General features: G+C 37.7%; 1 pseudogene; it reads left to right on the forward strand.

The window, feature by feature from the left end:
• The first annotated feature begins 666 nt into the window (after positions 1–666).
• Positions 667–2,336, forward strand: LOC108463640 (polygalacturonase-like; annotated as a pseudogene).
• The last annotated feature ends 16,494 nt before the right edge of the window (positions 2,337–18,830 follow it).

The raw sequence follows: 18,830 nt of genomic DNA on the forward strand, positions 1-18,830 counted from the left end.
TCCTCAATTCTTCACCAATATTGGAACCCATCCCATCATGGCCTCGCTCACACTGATGTAGCTTCAGTAAGTGTTTTTAATTTTTTTAAAAAAAAACTCCAATCCCATAATCTTCAATGATAAAAGAGGGTAAAAAAAGTGAATTTTTTTTCAGTTTAATGTATTCATGAACACCGAGTTCTCACTGCCGATAATGGTGGGATTGACGGTGGAAGTGATCTTAGACAACACGATAAAAGTGGAGAAATCGAAGAAAGATAGAGGGATGCCATGGGGCTTAAGTTTTGATCATTTAGAAGAGATAATAGGATTGATGAATTTTATACTATGCCTTTTAGTCGTAATAGGTTTTTTCCACCAACAAAAATTTCCCAAAATTAGACTTGGTAATTGCATATGTTTTAACCGTTTTTCCTTTGATAAATATGGGTAGTAGGAGACGACAATTATATTCATCATTTTCATTTATATATAGAAACCTTAAATAGTTATATTAAGTCACGTGTTAGTTAATTATTTTTACTATATCAAGTTTGTTGGAAAATTAACGAGTTAATTGCTTCCAAAAAGAAAAAGAAGTGCTAATTATAGTAAGCAACACTTGGTCATATTATTTACCCACGCTAATTAAAATAGAAAATGTTTAGTTGGTTGTAATTTGGCCTTACTCTATCTATATAAGATGGGTTGAAACAAAACAAAAGACAGAAATCATTCTCTCTTTGTAGTGAATAAAAATAAAGTATGGCTATTCAATTTAATTTTCTTTCATCCATGTTAATACTAGTACTTCTGTCCATATCATCCGTTGAAGGTCAAGGAGGAGGAGGTGGTGGTGTTATTGATGTTGTTGCAAAGTTTGGTGCAAAGGCAGATGAGAAAACAGATTTGAGTAAGGTAAGCAAAATATCATATAACTTTATAGTCAGCAGATAAAAGTATGCATAACTATTTTCCAAATCTCTTATCTTTATATGGATCTTTTTTATTTTTCTATTTGGTTTTAGCCATTGTTGGATGCTTGGAAAGAAGCATGTGCCTCGACATCTCCGTCAAAAATTGTGATTCCTAAAGGGATATATTTTTTAAGTATAGCTACCTTAGATGGTCCTTGCAAGGCTCTTATTGAGCTTCAAGATCAAGGCACTGTGAAGGCTCCGGCAGACCCTGGTGCTTTCAAAGAGCCTAAATGGATTGCTTTCAATAGAATTGAAAATTTCAAATTGTCTGGCGGAGGAGTTTTCGACGGCCAAGGAACCACTGCTTATAAAAGGGAAGGTTGCAAACGTCATGATTATTGTGGTTCACTTCCTATTGTAAGTTATTTTCTTATTGAGAGGTTATGACTTTTGTTTTTATAAATAGAATTAAGTAATAATTATTTTTTGTTTAATTTTGGAATTAAACAGAACCTAAGGTTTGATTTTTTAACCAACGCAATGATACAAGATATAACTACCAAAGACAGCAAGCAGTTCTAGGCTAATGTTCTAGGATGCAAAAACATTACTTTCAAACATTTCACCGTGATCTCACTTTTGTTTAAAGCCCAAACACAGATGGGATTCACATTGGGAGATCAGATGGGGTCAATGTCCTTAACTCGGAGATAAAAACTGGCGATGATTGTGTTTCAATTGGGGATGGTTCTAAAAATTTGGTTATCAATGGTGTAACTTGTGGACCAGGACATGGTATCAGTATTGGCAGTCTCGGATTGTTTAAAAATGAAGAACCAGTTGATGGAGTTACAGTAAAAAATTGCACCATGACTAATACTTCCAATGGCGTTAGAATCAAAACTTGGCCAGGTGCTGAACCTGGCACTTGTTCGAACATTCACTTTGAGGATATTACCGTGACCAATGTCAGTTCTCCTATTATAATTGATCAGAAATATTGCCCATGGAACAAATGCAAAATAAATGTATGTACATATTTACCAAAATCGTAAGAGAGCAAAATGAGTTAACGGGTCATTGAATCATTATTTTGTTGATGTAGGAAGAATCAAAAGTTAAACTAAGCAACATTAGTTTCAAAAACATTCACGGCACTTCTGCGCGTCCAGAAGCTATCAAGATTATTTGTAGTGCTACTTTGCCTTGTGAAAATGTGGAACTTGCAGACATTGAAATTACATACGATGGACCGATTGGACCAAAGAATATCACAATGTTTGAATGTGAAGCCTAAAGTTAGTGGCAAACAAAATCCAGCTGCATGTTTTGCCCCTATCCCAGCAAAACCTACCCCGACCGCTTAATCAATAGCATAGGTATAAAATTTTTTGATGACATTGTAACTCTTATATTTATATTTATTTTGCAAACAAATTTTGTTTTTTTTTATATTCTATGTTATTAAGAATATTTTTCATAAACTTAATTATTTTTAAAAATACACTTCAATAAAAAATATTGCAATGTGACAACATTTTATGCCTTTAGGCTTACGATATAATTATTTTTAGAATCTTCTTTGAACCGGATACTATTTAATTATTTTGTTTTTTATTTATATAAATTTGTTATTTTTATTTATAAAATTGGCATAATAAAAATTTTAATAATCAATATTTATAGATTGTATCAAGTTAGTTTTGATTCTAAAATAACCTTTAACTTTTACACCTTGTATAATTTGATTTTCTTTTTAGTTTTGTTTTTATGACTCTTTCACCTTAAAAGCTAAAAAATAAATTTATCAATTAAATTTGATCGAAAATATATTAAAATTAAAACCTAAAAATATAATATAATAATTTTATCTTTTTTATTGTTTTAAATTTAATCTTGAATCTTACAAATAAAAGCAAAACTCTAAAAATACAAAATTGCACTATATAAATGTTAGGGAGTTGAATTTTTTAGAAGAAAGATTAAATGGACACAATGTATAAACAATGAGAGCTAAAATTACTATTATGTCAATATTAAAAGCTGTCAAAGTTTTATAAAATGTTTGGCTATGGAATCCATCAAACTGGTTGAATCAAAAAACGATGGTTTAATACAATAGCCTATATACTAAACGACCCATCATTGCAATGAACTAGTGACTCCTCCTTCAGCTTACGTATTAACTGTGGCATTAGCTAGCAGGTACGATAGTTTAACTAACTATCAATCAAACAAGCCCTTCTCGAGGAAAAATCGAGAACAAGTTACCCAAAAACCATCGTATAATCGAAGAAAATCCTCCCTAGATTAAACTCAAACATTATGAAACTCCAACTTAAGGCCTCGTTGGCCTTAAAATAAGGACCAATCCTTCATTGGAGCTATCATAGTTATGTTTCAGGGAAAACGTCAGACTCTTAGGATTAACCCGAGTTGGAAGTCACCGAGTTCATAAGATAACTGGTGGCTTCATGTTGTTTTTCTCTTTATTCGGTATAAGTCCAACATTGATACGCTCGATCTTTTTATATATATATTTGAACAATCATACTTATATTCATACATGAGTATATGTTGAAAAAAAATTAAAATTGAGGTAATATAAAGGGTTAGATTACTTTTTGATTACTGAACTTGACAAATTTTCTCATATTGTGGAACCCTAAACCTTAAATTTGACAATTGATTCTACTTTGAGGCTTGGATTTTTTTATCTAAATTAAACCTTGAATTTTGTAGTTGTTCTCACAATGGGGTTTGAAATTTTTTTGGTTCGAGTTAGTCCTTAAAAACCCTAGAGTTTAGGCCCCAATATGGGAACAATTGTCAAGTTTAAGGACTAACTTGGAATAAAAAAATTCAAGCCCCAAAGTGGGAATGATTACCTTGTTCAAGTTAGCAAAAAAAAAAAGTTCAGACTCCAATGTAAAAAAGTTACTAAATTAGATCCAAATAGTGATTTAATCTTAACATATATGATCTTTTGTGTAGGAAAATTTAGAGCAGTGTTTGCATCCATACCTTTCCCAATCTTTGCAGCACTTTATTTTATACTTTTCGGCCTTGTAGGTATGTGTTAATTCTAACCATACCTACCTATTTTTACCCCAACCTTAGATTGTCACATCCTAGAAACTGGATCAATGGTATTGACATTAAATTATAGATTAAAAATAGAGTAAATAGAAATCACGTTAGTAATTAGGACTATATAGGAATAATAGCAAAGTAGAGAACTTAAATAGGTAAATTAGGACTAATGGTTAGTGGGGGATTTATTAAAACAAAAGTAGAATTAGGAGGGATCTATAGGATAAATAAACCAAGTTTATAAATTAATTTGCCTATATAAGTTGTCACTGCTCATTTTCTTCTTATGTTTTAATTTCCTTTTTTATTATTTTCTTTCTTTTTACACTTTCTTCATTTCAAAAGCTGTTGCATTTGGTAGTTAATTTTCCTTCAAAATTTTATTGCGCATTACATTTCTAAGACCCCAAGCACCATTTTCTTTTTTAAATTCTCAAGTAATACACCAACTTTTTCTTCTTAAACTTTGGTTCGATTATTGAGCGGACCACTCGAAAGTCATGAAGGATAGCAAGAACAAAGGTAAACAATATAATTTCATATCAAATATGTATAAAATGCTTTTGACTAAAGTATCAACGGTTTAGTTAGAAAATATAAATAATCTTTGTTTTTTTATGATTTGGCTTCATGAAAATGGTGGATTGAAGCTAGCGAAGCTAAGAAATGTTGTTTAAAATGGTTTTGTTCTTGAGGAAGACGTTGAATGGTGACTGATTCTTAAAAGAAAGATTTAAGTGAGATTAACATTTAAGTAACTGTCTAGATCTACAAATATATGTACGTTAGGAGGGTGAAAAGTTAGAAAATGGGGTAAGTATTAGAATAATAAAAATCTGCAATAGATAACGTAAGTAATGGGCTGTTGTTGAATAGAAAATGAATTAAATTGTTTTAGACAATATGTGATGTGTATTTTTTCATTTGAAGCTGAAAATACCGGAGGAGCATCGACTCGTAGAGACAAAGGGAAAGAAAAGGTCACATAATCGACATTGTGGTGAACAAGGTGAGTACACTATATACTGCATCTGAAAACGAGGGCGCACTCTACTGGAAGCAAGTAAGATATGCGAACCCTATCTTCTGTCGTGAATTGAACATGTGCATGTGCGAACCTCTTCCATGCATTATGCAAACCTCATCTATGCGTTGTGCGAACTCTTAGCATGAATCTATGTCTGTGTGTTTTTACATGCTATACGAACCTTGAGTAAAATGTATACATGTGTCCAAGATTAGTTTAAATATATGAGTAAAATGCATGCGCAAATGTTATTATAAATAATATATGTACATAACTTTGCATTAAAAGGGTTTTGTATTATATGTATGCATGCGTGGGTTATAATATAAAAAATATATTTACATACCTTTGCATTAAAAATTTTTGTTCTATCTATTATATATAAATGTATATATATGCCGTGTGTGAACCCTAAATCTACTATGCAGTTGTTTTATGCCTAATTTTCTACTTTGCAAGCTATTCTATGATATGTTGTGGTACTGTGAGCTCTATTAAAAATTGTGAGCCTAAAATGACGTGATCTGTAAATGTGTATTACTACGATATGTTGGCATTGTGAATTTTTGCAACCATTAGATATAGTTGGCTTGCCATAGGATCGTGTGTGTTCACCTATGAAATATGATAGGGCATTATGCCCTAATGATTTGATGGAGAAATAAGTGAATATCGAGTAATGCTTCATTCACCGGGGATCGTAAGGGTGTGGTTTTCGAAGAGTGTGAGCATTTGTGCTACACTTATATGGCGATTTGAGTGACTCTATGAGTCTTAGGGTGTGTTTTAGGAGAACTGTTTATCCAATGAGTATATTATTTAATTATGTTTCATTTCACAAACTGATAATATATCACTAAACTAAACGGGGTTGATTATATGTGAATTAGTGACATGCCAACCGATTGTATGCAAACCACCTACGTGTAGAACTATTTATGTGCGAATTGTTTTATGCGATTTGCCTATAAGTGAGTTATCTAGTTTGTGAATTATTGATGTGTTTTCTTGTGTTGTGTACTTGTGTATTCATTGAGCTTTCACAAGCTCGTCTCTTTTAGCAGTGGAAAAGTGATAATAGTATGTATTTTTAATAAAAATCGGGGGTTTATAATTAACTGTGTAGTGGCATCCTTAAATTCTATTTACGTGTCATGCAATACAAAAAACAAAACCTAAACCCTAAATTCCATGCCATAGTTGAAAATAAAATATATTCAAACTTTGAATAATTAAATAAATTGAATAGTTTGCCTAAATAATTCAATAAATAAAACTGAGCCGAGACCCTTTGGATGTCGCGCCCACGTTTTAACTTGGTGGGTCATCTATAAGGATGGAAATAAAAGCGGGATTGAGCTATGACGCTTAGTGTGAGTCACTTCATAAGAAAATCAGAGCAAATAGTCATTAAAACATATTAAATAATAACACATAGAATAATCATATTCAACTAACAATTCCATCTTGATCAGAGATATCCGATATGGGCACCCTATGCAACCGCACTATCTCGGAAATATAGAATTTCACTAATTTTTTCAATGAGTAATCTTTACACACAGGAAAGAAGTGTGTTGACTTAGTTAGCCGATCTACTATTACCCAAATTAGATCTTTCTTAGTGGGAGTTAAGGGTAACCCAATAACAAAGTCCATCGTTATTCGCTCCCACTTCCACTAAGGTATTTTGATAGGTTGCAACAACCCATAAGGGAGCTGGTGTTCTGATAACCAATCCATACCTATAATTAAATCAAACTCCCGAAATGGTAACTCCAAAAGGTCTACTAGAGGCACTACCTCTTAAACCTCTAATGGACATCTCTTATAGACTTTATTTATAACAACTGACTATCCTAAGGAGCTTGCTATGGTTACATCAATAATGGTTTCCTCTACCACAACACCTAATTTATCAGGCATATTACATGCAACATATGAATGGGTAGATCCTATTTCAATTAAGGCAAAGTTTGAGATCGAATTAATGGAAAAATACTTGTGATGGCATCAGACACATCCCTTTCCTCACGACCTCTAATGATGTTAAACAAGGGTTGGTTGCCTAGCCTCGGTTCTAATCGTGCCTGTTGTGTAACACCCCAAACCCGAGACCATCGCCGGTGTCGGACCCGAGGGTTAACAAACCAAATTCACATGTTTTTGCCCACCAATTTGACATTTCCAGTCAGGCTGGAAAACTGCGTCACTGTCGCCTTAAAAATCATATCTCGAGTTTCAAAACTCGGAAACTGGTTTCGTAAATTTTCCCTGAATTTAGACTCATATATACATCCATGGATTTATTTCTAGGATTTTTGGTCGGGCCAATTGGTACAGTTTATTAGTTAAAGTTACCCAAGTTACAGGGATCGACTGCTCTGACCTTCGCGCGGTATAACTTGAATATCTCTCTGCACAGGGCTTTAATGCTGGTGTCGTTTGTTTCTAATGAAACTAGACTCAAAATGGAATCTGTACATATAAGGTATATCTCCTAATTCTTTTGGATAATTTATAGTGAATTTTAAAGTTGCGACAGGGAACCCAGAAACCATTCTGGCCCTGTCTCACAATAGCTTTAATATCTCTTAACCTGTAACTCCTATGACCGTTTCGTTTCTTCCATATGAAAATAGACTCATCCAGGTTCATTTACATAGCTTATTCACTATTTGATTCCATTCCTATGAATTATGGTGATTTTTCACATTCACGCCACTGCAGCTGGCAGCATCTGTTTTAAGGTAGGACTTACCTATTTGGTAGTCTCCATGATTCAACTAATCTTGCCATACATAGGTTCATATATGATCATTTTAACCATGCCAATGGCTGATCATATGACCAACATTCCCATTTCCAAACCATAGCCACATCATGACCCCAAATATATATACATACAACCCACAATAAGTCTAAGTTCATGCTCCCTTTTCGAGCCATTTTCGCATGGCCATACATACTTACATTACAACGTATTTAACAAACAAGAGGTAGTCCTATACATGCCATCTCAAGTTCAACCAAAATTTATACCAAAATGGAGGCTTGATAGTGTGGATGACTTCGACTTCAACGATCCCAAATCCGATTGCCTCGAGCGAAATCTAGAAAACTAAGAGCCAAAGCAACGGGTAAGCATTTTTATGCTTAGTAAGTCTCAAGGAATATAATGAACTATAATTTACAGCAATACATTCACATAGCCAAATGCATCATTTCATTAATACACATTCTTACTTCATACTTCATCATTGTATAAGTTCGCAAAGCATCAATCAATTCAATAACTGAAATTCATTAGTCGATTGAGCGAATGTTGCTCAAACACGTCGACTTTCCAATGCACATATAACGTACCTTATCCTTTGGGCTGTCCGAGTGTACTAATTAAATTCATTTCAGCAACCAACACTCACCTCCAGCCCAAGATTCTTGAATATAACCGGATATAATCACGTGCACAAATGCCTTCAGGTCTTAGCCGGATAGAATAACTTCGCACGAATGCCTTGGGCCTTAGCCCGGATATAACCACTAGCACAATTGCCTTCGGTCTTAACCCGGATATAATTTCAACATAATTGTCTTCGGCTTAGCCCGGATATCATTCAATTTCTCATGCACACATACATCAATAATCATTGGACATACATATTTCATTTTCGTTACTAAGGCTCAAACACAATTAATATCATTAGCATATTCGCCGGGACTTAGCCCGGTGGAATTCAAATACTCATACACACATAATCAATAATCATACACATCCATATTTCATCTCACATAATTCAAGTAAGGTCACTTCTTGAGGACTTACCTCGGATGTTGTCGAACGGCTTTTTCGGCTATTCGATCACCTTTTCCTTCCCTTGTCCAATTGTGGCCCTCTTAGCTCTTGAGCTAATTCAAACAAATTCAATTTATTAAAACCTCATTGTGCTTGCTTATGGCGAATATGACAAGGATTTTAAATGGTCATATGGCCACTCTTTAGCTTGAATACACAATGGTCATGCACATTTTATACTACATCAAGCAATTCAATACAATTTATTTGAGCATCAAGGAAATGCTAAGGCCTTCAATAGGCTACCCAAGGCGAATATTCATGTACATGTTGAGGTCAATTTTGCACTTAATACCTCACAAAAACAGCATGCAATCTACTAATTTATGCTTTGCACATTGTGGCCCAAAACTTATAATATAGCATCAAGCACTTATATGTGTGCTAGGTCAATTGTGCTTGCAATTTCACAAGCATTCTTCCACATTTTCTTCTTTAAATCAATATATTCATCACTTAGTTCATAACCAAACATAATGTGCAATCATATATATGCATATATGAGCATGGCCAATTTTCAAGGTGTCCATAGCCATCCAAAACACAAACTTTTAACTAACATGCAAGAAGCATGAATCATGCTCAAGAATGCATCATGGCCAAGTATGACAATCATGCTCCTTTTCAACTTTAATCATGATAAAACAAAGAGAAAACTCAAAATCTTACTCATGAGTAGAAAATCCATCATTGCATGCATCATCATCAAGCTTCACACTTAGCATGCAATGGCTTTATCACTATAACAACTTTGGCCAAATACCATTTCCATGGCATACCAAAGATTTGAGCCATGGCTAACATGCACATCAAGTTAGCAACCAAAACATGCATGAAACTCCCAACACAACCTCATACATACCTTAATCTTGATGCAAATTTAGCCAAATCACCTTCTAGATCTCTTCTCAACAAAGGAAATGAAGCAAAAAAAATCCTTCTTCCTCTTAGTATTTTCGGCCAAAAGGAGAGAGCAAGCATGAACAAATTTTTTTTGTTTCTCTCTTCTTGGTTGCACGGCAATGGGGTATGCCCACTCTCACACACATTTTTTTTTCATTCTTTTCTTACCCATGCTTATTTGTTTACTATTTCTCCCTAATGCCCAACAAAACATGTTTCATGACATGTTTGACCCATATTTCTTTGTCATGGCGGCCATTACTTGTAGAAAGGGGAATTTGACATGCAAGTCCATTATTTTGCATGCATGCTTTAATTAGTCATCACCTATTTCCCTATCGTACTTTCAAAGTTCACTACTAAGTCCTTTCTTATAATTTAGCACCTAATTAATAAAAATCGAGACACGAAATATTTACGCATACCAATTCCACATACAATAAGTACGAATATAACACTTAATTATTCTTGTGACTCGGTTTCGTGGTCCCAAACCACTCTCCGACTAGGGTCACATTCGGGTGTCACAACTCTTCCCCACTCAAGAGATTTTCGTCCCCTAAAAGCTTGCCGGTAAATAGGTTCGGATATCGCTCTCTCATTGAGTTCTCGGTCTCCCAAGTAGCTTCTTCTATCCCGTGCTTGAGCCATAACACTTTCACTAGCGGAACCCGCTTGTTTCATAACTCTTTCACTTCTCGTGATAGGATACGAATTGGTTCTTCCTCATAACTCATATTAGCTTGAATTTCAATTTCGATGGACTAATCACGTGCGATGGATCGGATCTATAACGTCGAAGCATCAAACGTGGAAGACATCGTGAACCTTTTGAGTTCGGGGCAAAATCAAACGATATGCCACTGGACCAACTCGCTCGATATCTCATATGGCCCAATGAACCTCGGGCTCAACTTGCCCTTACTACCGAACACGAGTATTTTTTCCAAGGCGATACCTTGAGGAACACTTTATCACCCACGATACTCGATATCCTTACGCTTCATATCCGCGCACGACTTCGACGATCGAAGGCTATCTTCAAACTTTCACGGATTACTTTCACTTTCATTGGCATCCCTAATCAAATCCACCCGAAAATCTTGCTTTCACCAAGCTCGGTCCAAAACAATGGTGTACGGCATTTACGCTCGTACAAAGCCTCGTAGGGTGCCATCTTAATACTCGATTGAAAGTGTTGTTGTAGCGAATTCAATCAACGGCAAATACCGCTCCCATGAACCACTAAACTCGAGGACGCAACATCTTAACATATCCTCAAGTATCTCGAATTACCCGCCGGATTGACCATCGGTTTGGGGTGGAAGGCGTCTTGAAATGCAACTTGGTACCCAAAGCTTCTTGCAACTTTTTCCAAAACCGCGAGGTAAATCTCGGATCTCTATCCGACACGATAGAAATAGGCACCCGTGTAATTTCACAATCTGAGAAACGTACAATTCCGCTTAATTTGTCCATTGAAAATCCGTGACGACGGGGACAAAGTGGGCCGACTTAGTCAATCGATCTACCACGACCCAAACCGCATCCTTCTTACTTGTCGACAATGGCGGTCCGGATACAAAGTCCATTGTGACTCGATCCCATTTCCACTCGGGTATCGTGATTGGTGAAGTAATCTCGAAGGCACGATGTTCCGCTTTCACTTGTTGACATATTAAACATCTTGAAACAAAGTCGGAGATGTCTCGCTTCATACCATGCCACCAAAATCGACGTTTCAAATCATTGTACATCTTCGACTCCCGGTGGATTGCCATTCGGCTACAATGGGCTTCATTCAGAATTATTGAAATGAGTTCAATTCTTTGGGACACACAGACGACTTTTGAACCTCAAACAATCGTCATCGTCGATTTGAAACTCCGAGTCCTTGTTCGAACACACGCAGCCCGCTTTTGCAACCAACTCGTCATCGACTTTCTCGAGCTTCTCGAATTTGGTGTGTCAATAATGGTTTGGCTTTCATTTCAGCCACTAACACACCGTCGGATCGGATAGACAAGTGCACATTCATCGTCGTAAAGTGAATAACGATTTACGACTCAAGGCATCCGCAACTACATTCGCCTTTCCGGGTGATAGTCAATGATCAGCTCATAATCCTTTAACAGCTCGAGCCAACGTCTTTGTCGCAGATTTAAGTCTCGTTGGGTCATCAAATACTTGAGACTTTTGTGATCCGAGTATACATGACACCTTTCACCAAATAAGTAATGTCGCCAAATCTTTAAAGGCGAATACGATGGCGCCAATTCGAGATCATGAGTCGGATAATTTTTCTCATGTGGCTTTAATTGCCTCGACGATAGGCCACAACTCGACCTTCTTGCATTAATACGCAACCTAACCCAAGTAGAGAGGCGTCGCTATAGATGACAAACTCCTTGGGACTCGGGTTGCACTAGAATTGGGGCTTCATCAAATAAGTTTTCATTGATCGAAGCTTTTTGGCATTTCTCCGTCCATTCGAACTTAACATCCTTTTGGAGTAAGCCGTCATCGGCGTGGCTATCGTTGAGAAGCCTTTACAAATCGTCGTAGTAACCGCAAGCCCCAAAAAGCTTGAACCTCAAGAATATTTCTGAGGCTTCCAATTTAGTATGGCTGAAATTTTATTGGTCGACTCGAATACCCGATGCAGATACCACATGACCCAAGAAGCTTACCTCTCTTAACCGTAACTCACACTTGCTGAACTTAGCATATAATTGCTTGTCCCGTAAAATTTGCAAAGACTAACCGCGGTGTTCAAGATGTTCGGTCTCATTTCTTGAATAGACCAAGATGTCATCAATGAACACGACTACGAATCGATCCAAATATGGTCTAAAGATTCGATTCATTAAATCCATAAATACCGTAGGGCATTAGTGAGCCCAAACGGCATCACCAGAACTCATAGTGACCATATCTCGCTCAAGGCGTCTTGGGCACGCCCGAATCTCGGATTCGCAATTGATAGTAGCCCGATCTCAAATCTATTTTCGAGAACACCGAGGCTCCTTCATTGATCGAACAAGTCATCAATACGTGGCAACGGATATTTGTTCTTTATCGTCGCTTTGTTAAGCTGACGATAGTCGATGCACAGTCGCATGGTTCCATCCTTCTTCTTCACGAACAACACCGGCGCACCCCAAGGCGAAAAACTCGGGCGAGCAAAACCTCTATCCACCAATTCTTGCAACCGAGTTTTCAACTCCTTCAATTCGTTGGTGCCATACGATACGGAGCTATCGAATTGGGGTGGTACCAGTACCAATTCGATGCCAAATTCTATTTCTCGAGCAGTGGTAAACCCGCAATTCTTGGGAAAACATCCGGTATTCACAAACCACGGGCACAGATTCGGGTTTCTTCTCCGATTCCTTGTCATCGAGCACGTACGCAAGGTACGCTTCGCACCCTTTTCTTACATATTTCGGGCCAACATCACGATATTACGGTGGCAACCCCTTTAAGTCCGTGGACTCAACCCGAATTATTTCATTATTCGCGACCTCAAATCGATAGTCTTGCTCTTGCAATTTACAACCGCATCGTGCATGGTCAACCAATCCAAACCAAGAATAACATCGAACTCATCGAATGGCAAAAGCATTAAGTCCGCGGAAAACAAGAACCTCGGAACACTAGGGGACTTTTCTTGCACACTTTGTTAACAAGCACGTAATGACCCAAGGGTTTGACACCGAATTACAAACTCGAGAGACTCAATGGGCAAAGTCTTCTGGATGCTAAGGTTTCACATATATAAGAATGAGTAGAACCAGGTCAATCAAAGCAATTACATTTGTATTGAAAAGAGTGAAAGTACCGTAATAACATCCGGAGAGGCAAGATCCTCGGCGTGCTTGGCGTATGGCATAAGTCCTAGCAGAGCACGAGCCTCGATCCGATGGTAGCATCTCTAGATCCTCTCGACCGCCATCGACATTGCCCATATTTCTAGGTGGCCTACCTCGAGCAAATGGTAGCACCGGGTTTGCACTCGACTTGCATTCTGCTCATGCATCCTCGGGCAATCCTTCATAAAATGGTCGGCCGATCCACACTTATAGCAGGAGCGATCACGAAACCAACAGCTCCCGAATGCCATTTGCCACAATGTGGACACTCCGTCCTCTCTCGGCGATCATTTCCGCCACCGCAATCGAGGTGACTCGTGTGGTCACAGGGGTCGATCGCGTCCTCGTCTAGAAAATCCCAAACGCCTCTAGACGGCTCGCATCATCTCGAAATCTCTTCGATGCTTGTTGAAGAGACTTTCCGAGGACCTCTTCGAATTCTCCAATCCCACATCAGCTTTTTGTTTCTCCTTTCTAAGCTCTTGACTTTACAAGCTCGCTCAACAAGTACTACGAACTCTCGTATCTCGAGAATGCCAACAAACATCCTTATATCATCATTCAGCCCATCCTCAAGCGCTTGCACATAATAGCTTCGGACGAAATGCATTCTCGCAGATCGGCTAAGCCTCACAAACTTTCGTTCAGAGTCAGTAGCGGACATAGAACCTTGCTTAAGATCAAGGAACTCCCTCCGCTTTTGGTCGATGAATCTCGATCGATATACTTTTTTGAACTCGGTTAGAAAGAATTCCCAAGTCACTTGCTCTCTAGGCACCACAAGTCGAGTACTCCACCAATAGTAGGCGGACTCGCGTAGCAAGGAGATGGTACACTTTAAGCACTCATCGGGTGTACAGGATAGCTCATCAAGCACCGGATAGTGTTATCTAACCATAATTCAGCTCGCTCGGCATCATCATCATCCGTAGCCTTAAATTCAGTGGCCCCATGTTTTGAATCCTATCGATTGGGGCTTACCCGACCTTATTGGGTCATCACCGGAGGTATTGTAGGTGCGGGGTTGCATTCGTCGGGAATGGAGGTGGTGGAACACCGTGTTGGTTCGAATGTATTGATTAAACCATTCGCTCATCACACTATAAAAGGCTTGCTTAGCCTCGTCATTAGGATTGCTGGCCATAGGTTGAGAGTCCGCCGCGCTGTCCCTTGCGCGGAGCAAAGCGCCACACTCTCCACATCATCAGCTATCGCTCGGTTGGGATCGGGATCCATTGCTATAAACAAACATGAAGTCAAATTGTCGAATTCATCACACTATCGATTCATCATTTAATGGCATGTATAGCTAGACCCCAAACACATCACGGTAGTCCTAGAATCGACTAAACCGTGGCTCGATACCAATAAAATTGTAACACCCCAAACCCGAGACCATCGCCGTGTCGGACCCGAGGGTTAACAAACCAAATTCACATGTTTTTGCCCACCAATTTGACATTTCCAGTCAGGCTGGAAAACTGCGTCACTGTCGCCTTTAAAATCATATCTCGAGTTTCAAAACTCGGAAACTGGTTTCGTAAATTTTCCTGAATTTAGACTCATATATACATCCATGGATTTATTTCTAGGATTTTTGGTCGGGCCAATTGGTACAGTTTATTAGTTAAAGTTACCCAAGTTACAGGGATCGACTGCTCTGACCTTCGCGCGGTATAACTTGAATATCTCTCTGCACAGGGCTTTAATGCTGGTGTCGTTTGTTTCTAATGAAACTAGACTCAAAATGGAATCTGTACATATAAGGTATATCTCCTAATTCTTTTGGATAATTTATAGTGAATTTTAAAGTTGCGACAGGGAACCCAGAAACCATTCTGGCCCTGTCTCACAATAGCTTTAATATCTCTTAACCTGTAACTCCTATGACCGTTTCGTTTCTTCCATATGAAAATAGACTCATCCAGGTTCATTTACATAGCTTATTCACTATTTGATTCCATTCCTATGAATTATGGTGATTTTTCACATTCACGCCACTGCAGCTGGCAGCATCTGTTTTAAGGTAGGACTTACCTATTTGGTAGTCTCCATGATTCAACTAATCTTGCCATACATAGGTTCATATATGATCATTTTAACCATGCCAATGGCTGATCATATGACCAACATTCCCATTTCCAAACCATAGCCACATCATGACCCCAAATATATATACATACAACCCACAATAAGTCTAAGTTCATGCTCCCTTTTCGAGCCATTTTCGCATGGCCATACATACTTACATTACAACGTATTTAACAAACAAGAGGTAGTCCTATACATGCCATCTCAAGTTCAACCAAAATTTATACCAAAATGGAGGCTTGATAGTGTGGATGACTTGACTTCAACGATCCCAAATCCGATTGCCTCGAGCGAAATCTAGAAAACTAAGAGCCAAAGCAACGGGTAAGCATTTTTATGCTTAGTAAGTCTCAAGGAATATAATGAACTATAATTTACAGCAATACATTCACATAGCCAAATGCATCATTTCATTAATACACATTCTTACTTCATACTTCATCATTGTATAAGTTCGCAAAGCATCAATCAATTCAATAACTGAAATTCATTAGTCGATTGAGCGAATGTTGCTCAAACACGCCGACTTTCCAATGCACATATAACGTACCTTATCCTTTGGGCTGTCCGAGTGTACTAATTAAATTCATTTCAGCAACCAACACTCACCTCCAGCCCAAGATTCTTCGGAATATAACCGGATATAATCACGTGCACAAATGCCTTGGTCTTAGCCGGATAGAATAACTCGCACGAATGCCTTCGGCCTTAGCCCGGATATAACCACTAGCACAATTGCCTTCGGTCTTAACCGGATATAATTTCAGCATAATTGTCTTCGGCTTAGCCCGGATATCATTCAATTTCTCATGCACACATACATCAATAATCATTGGACATACATATTTCATTTTCGTTACTAAGGCTCAAACACAATTAATATCATTAGCATATTCGCCTTGGGACTTAGCCCGGTGGAATTCAAATACTCATACACACATAATCAATAATCATACACATCCATATTTCATCTCACATAATTCAAGTAAGGTCACTTCTTGAGGACTTACCTCGGATGTTGTCGAACGGCTTTTTCGGCTATTCGATCACCTTTTCCTTCCCTTGTCCAATTGTGGCCCTCTTAGCTCTTGAGCTAATTCAAACAAATTCAATTTATTAAAACCTCATTGTGCTTGCTTATGGCGAATATGACAAGGATTTTAAATGGTCATATGGCCACTCTTTAGCTTGAATACACAATGGTCATGCACATTTTATACTACATCAAGCAATTCAATACAATTTATTTGAGCATCAAGGAAATGCTAAGGCCTTCAATAGGCTACCCAAGGCCGAATATTCATGTACATGTTGAGGTCAATTTTGCACTTAATACCTCACAAAAACAGCATGCAATCTACTAATTTATGCTTTGCACATTGTGGCCCAAAACTTATAATATAGCATCAAGCACTTATATGTGTGCTAGGCAATTGTGCTTGCAATTTCACAAGCATTCTTCCACATTTTCTTCTTTAAATCAATATATTCATCACTTAGTTCATAACCAAACATAATGTGCAATCATATATATGCATATATGAGCATGGCGAATTTTCAAGGTGTCCATAGCCATCCAAAACACAAACTTTTAACTAACATGCAAGAAGCATGAATCATGCTCAAGAATGCATCATGGCCAAGTATGACAATCATGCTCCTTTTCAACTTTAATCATGATAAAACAAAGAGAAAACTCAAAATCTTACTCATGAGTAGAAAATCCATCATTGCATGCATCATCATCAAGCTTCACACTTAGCATGCAATGGCTTTATCACTATAACAACTTTGGCCAAATACCATTTCCATGGCATACCAAAGATTTGAGCCATGGCTAACATGCACATCAAGTTAGCAACCAAAACATGCATGAAACTCCCAACACAACCTCATACATACCTTAATCTTGATGCAAATTTAGCCAAATCACCTTCTAGATCTCTTCTCAACAAAGGAAATGAAGCAAAAAAAAATCCCTTCTTCCTCTTAGTATTTTCGGCCAAAAAGGGAGAGAGCAAGCATGAACAAATTTTTTTTTGTTTCTCTCTTCTTGGTTGCACGGCAATGGGGTATGCCACTCTCTCACACACATTTTTTTTTTCATTCTTTTCTTACCCATGCTTATTTGTTTACTATTTCTCCCTAATGCCCAACAAAACATGTTTCATGACATGTTTGACCCATATTCTTTGTCATGGCGGCCATTACTTGTAGAAAGGGGAATTTGACATGCAAGTCCATTATTTTGCATGCATGCTTTAATTAGTCATCACCTATTTCCCTATCGTACTTTCAAAGTTCACTACTAAGTCCTTTCTTATAATTTAGCACCTAATTAATAAAAATCGAGACACGAAATATTTACGCATACCAATTCCACATACAATAAGTACGGAATATAACACTTAATTATTCTTGTGACTCGGTTTCGTGGTCCCGAAACCACTCTCCGACTAGGGTCACATTCGGGGTGTCACATGTTGCTACATTATTTGTAGCCCTGTTTTGCCAACAGCCCTTGAGAGGTAGCTAGCCCACTCCCTGATTTTGGGTCGAAGTTTGTGCTTGATTACTCGAGCGAGAACAATCTTTCATCAAATGCTCCATTAATTCGCATTTCAAACAAGCACCCATTTTCTTCCGACAATCTCCCAAGTGGTAGTTTCTACAATATTTACAATAGTAAACCATACCCCTAGAGTTAGTTATTGCGCCCCTTGCCTGCGGTCTACCCTCTCTAAATCGTTTTACAGGATGAAAGTTTGAACTAGTGGAACCAAAATCTCTTTTAACCAGGACCTTACTTTTCTCTCGTTGTTCATGATTCACTAGTTTAATCTCTTCAACTATTTTGGCTTTCTCCAGTAGGGTCTAAAACACTCATTTTTAGTGTGGAGCAACTTGAATCTTGAGGTCGAAACGCATCCCATTTTTGATCCTCAAGCATTTATCCTACTTCTTGGTGATCATAGCTTGAGCATATCCACTGAGCCTCAGGAATTTTGTAACGCCCTAATTTTCGGGAATTCTGTGAATGTTGGCAAAATTTCATGCTTTGATTTTGTCATTTGTGAGTGAAATTATGA

Source organism: Gossypium arboreum, unplaced genomic scaffold (genome assembly GCF_025698485.1).
Source record: "Gossypium arboreum isolate Shixiya-1 unplaced genomic scaffold, ASM2569848v2 Contig01109_ERROPOS376215, whole genome shotgun sequence".
NCBI classification, from domain to species: domain Eukaryota; kingdom Viridiplantae; phylum Streptophyta; class Magnoliopsida; order Malvales; family Malvaceae; genus Gossypium; species Gossypium arboreum.